A 6,252-nucleotide genomic window follows, 5' to 3' on the forward strand; every position below is an offset into this window, starting at 1 on the left:
AACCAGGGTTATGATCTGAAATCCAAAATATTGGGTTACATTGATTGCATGAAGTGTTTTTTTCTTATCTTCATTGGCTCACTTCCCTCCTTAATTAATTCCTGAGACTCACTATTACCTCTGATACAAAATATAAACTACTCTGCTGGGCATTTGGCAACTTGATCTAAGCCTACGTTTCTAGACTTTTTAAATACAGTTTCACCTCAGCCATTATGTAATCCAATCAAGTGTTTCTCATAGGTGGCACTGAATTTCCAGAATTTGTGTCTCTACACTGGTGGTCCCCCCATGCCTAGAATGCAACCCTCCCCTTACCTCTGCCTCTTAAAAATGACTGAACTCATAGAAAAAAATAATAATAAAATTCATTTGGAAGAACAAAAGGTCCAGAATATCAAGAGAACTAATGAAAAGAAATGCAGGGGAAGGTGGCCTAGCCATTCCAGATCTCAAATTGTATTATAAAGCAGCAATCATCAAAACTGCTTGGTACTGGCTAAGAAATAGAGTGGTGGATCAGTGGAATAGGTTAAGTATGCAGGACACAGTAGTCAATGACTATAGTAATCTATTATTTGATAAACTCAAAGGCCCCAGCTTCTGGGATAAGAACCCACTCTTTGAAAAAAAAACTGCTTGGAAAACTGGAAAAGAGTATGGCAGAAACTAGGTATAGACCAAAATCTCACACCATATACCAAAATAAAGTCAAAATGGGCACATGATTTAGATATAAAGGCTGATACTGTAAGCAAACTGAGAGAGCAAGGAATACTTTACCTGTCAGATCTATGGAGAACAGAAGAATTCATGACCAAACAGGAGATAGAGAACATTATGAAAAGCAAAATAGATAATTTTGATTACATTAAATTGAAAAGTTTTTACACAAAGCCAATGCAACTAAGATTAGAAGGAAGGTAGAAAATTGGGAAAGAATTTTTACAACCAGTCTCTCTGATAAGGGCCTCATTTCTAAAATACATAGAGAATTAAGTCAAATTTATAAGAATACAAGCCATTCCCCAATTGATAAATGGTCAAAGGATATGAACAGACAGTTCTCAGATGAAGAAATTAAAGCCATCTATAGTCATATGAAAAAATGCTCTAAATCACTATTGATTAGAGAAATGCAAATCAAAACAACTCTGAGGTACCACATCACACCTATCAGAATGGCCAACATGACAAAACAGGAAAATGATAAATGTTGGAGAAGATGTGGGAAAATTGGAACACTAATGCGTTGTTGATGGAGTTGTGAAATGATCCAACCATTTTGGAGAGCAATTTGGAACTATGCCCAGAGGGCTATAAAAATGTGCATACCCTTTGACCCAGCAATAACACTTCTAGGGCCATACCTCAAAGAGATCACACAAATGGGAAAAGGACTTACATGTACAAAAATATTCATAGCAGCTCTTTTGGTGGTGGCAAAGAATTGGAAATTGAGAGGATGCCCATCAATTGGGAAATGGCTGAGTTGTGGTATATGAATGTGATGGAATACTGTAGTGCTATAAGAAATGATGAATAGGCTGACTTCAGAAAAACCTGGAAAGACTTGTATGGCCTGATGCTGAGTGAAGTGAACAGAACCAAGAGAACATTGTACACAATAACAGCCATGTTGTGTGATGACTAATATTGATAAACTTAACCCTTCCTAGCAATACAAGAATCTAAGACATCTCCAGAGGCCTTGTGATGGAAAATGCTATCCACACCCAAAGAAAGAACTATGGAAGCTGAATTGTTATTTTTTTTCTCTTCTGTTGAGTTTTGTTTCCTCTTTCTGATGGTTCCTCCTATTGGTTTTAATTTCTACTTACAACATCACTAATGTGAAAATATGTTTCATATGAATGTAAATGTATAGCCTATATCAGATTGTACACCATCTTGGGGAGGGTGGTGGGGTGGAAGGGGGAGAAAAATTTTAAACTCAAAAGCATGTGGAAGTGATTATTGATAAATCAAAATAAATTAATAAAAAAAATTTTTAAAAATGACTGAACTCAGCTTGAATTCTTCCTTCTACATAAGGCCTGATCCACCCTTCATTCCCCCAAGCCTCCAATACTCCAACTCTACCCAATATCACCTTCTATGTATTTTGTATCTACCTACTTATATCTGCACATCATGTCTCTCCAGACTGATGTTAAACTCCTTAAGAGCTTGGATTGTCTATATTTTCAGTGTCTATCACAGCTCCTAACACATAATAGATGCTTAATAAGTACTTTTGATTTTTTTTTAATTGTAGGCATATTACAATCACCTACAAAACATGGCTCTAGAAAGAAACCTGTTTATAGGGTAAAATAGGAGAAGGGTCCCTGTCTACCAGAGCCTGTAAGCAATCTATTTCCAAAGAGAAGTGTACCAGAATGAGCAAATGAGAGTCAAGGAAGCTTCAGTCAGCTGAATCCACTTGGAATGTCTTCTATGAAATCTTTGTTCAATGTCCTTTTCTTGTCATTGCTGAGGAAACTTCCTTTTTTAAACCTTTGAATGACCCTATGGATGTCTCATTTCATTCTAATAGTCAACATAAACTATCAGGAGATTGGCTTGAATTAGGCTTGGTCAGGAACAAGGCTGTTAATACATACATTTCCTTACCATATAAATACTCCTCAACTCTCTTATCTTCTTTACTTTCTTTGATCAGCTAGCTAGGAAAGTTAGGAAGGAATGGGGAGATGGTTGGCTGGAATAAAAATCCATAAACAAACAAAAGGAACATCTGTCCTGCCGTGACCCGGATTCGAACCGAGGTTGCTGCGGCCACAACGCAGAGTACTGACCACTATACGATCACGGCCCGCCACGGAACAGAAGGCTGCTCCTGCCCTTCCCTGCAACACTTTTAACACCATGTAAATCCTCCTTCCCAAGGAAATTATTTCTTTTTTCACAATTGCTCTTCCTTTCCAGTAGTATCTACTTCCAAGAATTAAGTTCCGTGTGAAGAGCGCACTGTGAAACCGGTCCTCAAGTACCAATCAGAACATGGCCTCCGCTCTCCATTCACCCAGAAATACAACAGTACTCCTCCACAACACCACCACCCTCCCACTCCCTAAGGGCAGCGGCAAATCATCTGGGGACTTGACTGGATTTGGATTTTCGTGGTTTGTGCAGTCTTCGTCTTGCCTAAAAAGCAGCAGTCAGCGCCCACGGAAAATGCTTCGGGGAAATGGGAAGGGGGTGACAGGGGCATGAGAGCGGGTTTCTCCCTTTCTCTCTCTTACCTTTTGCCAGGGAATTTGACTCGTGTGCCAGGAGATGAAATAAACCAGGAGGACAACACGACCACCCCGGGGATTGAGAGAAGAGGTTTCCTCCTCACCTGCACCTTCACAAATCTCCACCCCACCCCTCCATCTCTCCTTGCCACCTGCGTCAGTACCCCCCAGGTCTGGTTAAGGCATGACCTGAGTCCTAAAGGACGTGGTTGAGAGGACCCTTCTTCTACGTCCCATGAGGATATGGAAGGCCCGAGGTAGGAAGGGAACCAATGCATCACAAGGGAAAGAAGAGACACCCCACCATGCCCACCACTCACTCCCACCACTCCCACCACCCTTCCCCCTATGCCCCAGAAGGTCAGCTGCTAAACCATCTGAAACAACTAAACTTAATTTTAAATGAACAATTTCAGTTAATACAAATTGAAGAAGGGAGACACATATTATCCCGGGGGGGGGGGGGTGTATGTGGGGAAGAAGATATTAGAATGTGTCCTACACGCCCAGTAAGCGCAGCCTATGTTTCGGGAGAACCTCAGTTTTATCTCGTGGAATTAACAGCAAAGTCAATGAACTTGTCAAGGCAGCACATTATAGAGTGGTTGCTTATTCGCTGCCTTCTATTGCCTAGTGAGCAATGTGGAAATCTGTTAGTGTTTGTTCCGCTCAGCCATGCTCTGGGTAAGAATCACGCTAGAAAGGGTAGTTTGTTTGTTTTGTTTTTTCCCTTTCCTATTTCGAAATAGGAATTGATTTAAAAATTGTTTTTTCCTACTTCTGAGTTCCCTGGCACTCAGGGCGGAAAAAAAAAGACAGTGAAAGATTTCTGTTCAAGTTGTTCAGTCGTGTTATGCTCAAGAGACACCTGAAAAGCGAAACCTGCTCCAGAGCCTGGGGGTTAAGGCCGTTGCTTGTCTCCCTTCTGTCAGTCAATGGCTTTAAATTGACCATTACCTCTATTCTCACCGGGAGAGGTGAGGATAAATTTTTCTTCTGCGATGCCCATGTCTCCAATCTCAGATGAAAAATCCAGGCGCTTCTTCCCAGTTTCCAGTTGAATGAGGCAACCTTGCCACTTGTGAGGATAGATACAAATTACATGATAGACACTATGGAAAACAGACTATTGAGTTTATCCCAGACAGAAAACAAACTTATTCTTTGAAATTGTTTTGAAGTTTTTACATAGTTTATTTAAGCTCTGATGAGAAATTAACTTCGTGGATAAACCTCATCCATAGTGCCTTTTATTCCTTCTTTTTTGCCAGCACCGACATTTGCCTTTGTAGTACCCCTGACTTTCTTCATTCTGTTCTTGCTTTCCTTTCACTGTATTCTTGATGTCTTTTTCTTCTCACACAGGCCAGGCCTTGCAAGTCTGTGCTTTGGTTCATCTTTCTTTGCATAGTGAAGGGAATCATGAATCATGCCAAAGCCTGTTGTTTTGCCACCACCAAAATGGGTTCTGAATCCAAAGGCAAAAATGACATCTGGAGTTGTCTTGTACATCTTGGCCAGTTTTTCTCGAATTTCAGTCTTGGGCACTGTGGCCTTTCTGGATGAAGGACGTCTATAACCATCTGCTTATGCTGAAGAAGTCTATTTGTCATGAACTTCCTGGTTCTGATGGTTCCAATGTCATTCACGGTGGCAGCCTAGAGCCCGGGAGAGGGGAAAGCCATTCTTCGAATTTTTACTCAGTGAATAAGTCAATCAAAATGTGCAGCTGGTCTCTTCATCTCCCACCTCCTCCCCCCACCACCACACACAGACATGCACACATGTTTACATTTAGCGTGTGATCCACGGGCTTCCTGGCCATTATGAGCCCAAATATCTACCACTCCTTTTCTCTTACAAAGTATAATAAGATGGGTTTATTGACAAAGGTATTTTCCCAGCGTTCCACCCTTCAATCCTTGAAGGCTCTGAGATTTCCTCTTTGTAGTTTCTCCCTCTAGCCAGGGATTGCTCCTTGGATAGTTAGAATGCTGTACACATTTCTACAGGACTTTAAAACGCACACTTTGTTTTCAGAGTTGTTTCCAAATTGATCGCCAGTCCGTACATCTGCATACATCAGTCAAGTGAGTCTGAGGTAGATCACTGCTCACTAGACAAGCAATATGGTTTCTAGCAGTCTGTCTCCCCAAAAGTGCAATAGCCAGTACCGGGTTAGAAGGAGATCTTGGCATTATTAGGAGCTTGCCCTAGAGAACTGGGCTAACCGGTTCCTAGGGAAAAAATACAATTAAAAAGCAAAAACAAAACAAAAATAGAAGAACCCAGAAGGTATATATGGACCAATCCAGAGTAAAATAAGCAGAGAAAGGAAAATAATACACTCAATGACTATGATAGTGTCGGTGAAAAGGACCCTCAGATGAAACCAGTCCTGGCCCCTGAAAGAAGTGGGGAAGGTCTTTCCTTCTGGACCTCCATACATAGATCGCTGTCTCACTAGGGATATAGAATGTGTTATAGTCGCTGTCAGAACACAATTTATTGAACCATTCTCTTATGTTTGAACTGGCAGGATCCTACCAGTTGTCGTTGTTGTTGTAAAGTACATATCCTGTGACTATGAAAGTCTTCAAACAGCTCCTTTTTGTAGTTGCGGTCGACTTGGATAACGCTTTCAAGTTGTCCCCGGCAATACCATTCAAAGGCTAATTACGCAGGAGGAGGAAGCTTCAGAGGAAACCAGCTAAGCGGCAGACTGGGCTGTGTTGGACAGCAGAGAGGAACCCGGTGAAGTTTCAGAGAGGAGCGAGAGCGAGGTGTCCAGTTGTTTATGGGTTGGGATCCCTCCGTAGGGGAGTGAGAAGCCTCTCTAAGAATCTCACGGAGGAGCCGAAGTTGACAAAGAGTTTGTAGGACCAAAGAATGACGGGTGGGGCAGCTCTGTGTAGTTTCCGTAGTGTAGTGGTTATCACGTTCGCCTCACACGCGAAAGGTCCCCGGTTCGAAACCGGGCGGAAACAAC

At 41.7% G+C, this 6,252-nt stretch overlaps 2 non-coding genes across 2 annotated transcripts; one reads left to right on the plus strand and one right to left on the minus strand.

The window, feature by feature from the left end:
- Window positions 1-2,767: 2,767 nt before the first annotated feature.
- On the minus strand, window positions 2,768-2,839 carry TRNAH-GUG. Its single transcript has one exon. It is a non-coding gene; the product is annotated as a tRNA-His (tRNA).
- Window positions 2,840-6,177: 3,338 nt separating this feature from the next.
- On the plus strand, window positions 6,178-6,250 carry TRNAV-CAC. The gene has a single exon. It is a non-coding gene; the product is annotated as a tRNA-Val (tRNA).
- The last annotated feature ends 2 nt before the right edge of the window (window positions 6,251-6,252 follow it).

This window comes from Vombatus ursinus, unplaced genomic scaffold (assembly GCF_900497805.2).
Source record: "Vombatus ursinus unplaced genomic scaffold, bare-nosed wombat genome assembly UNPS02003018.1, whole genome shotgun sequence".
In the NCBI taxonomy this organism is placed as follows: domain Eukaryota; kingdom Metazoa; phylum Chordata; class Mammalia; order Diprotodontia; family Vombatidae; genus Vombatus; species Vombatus ursinus.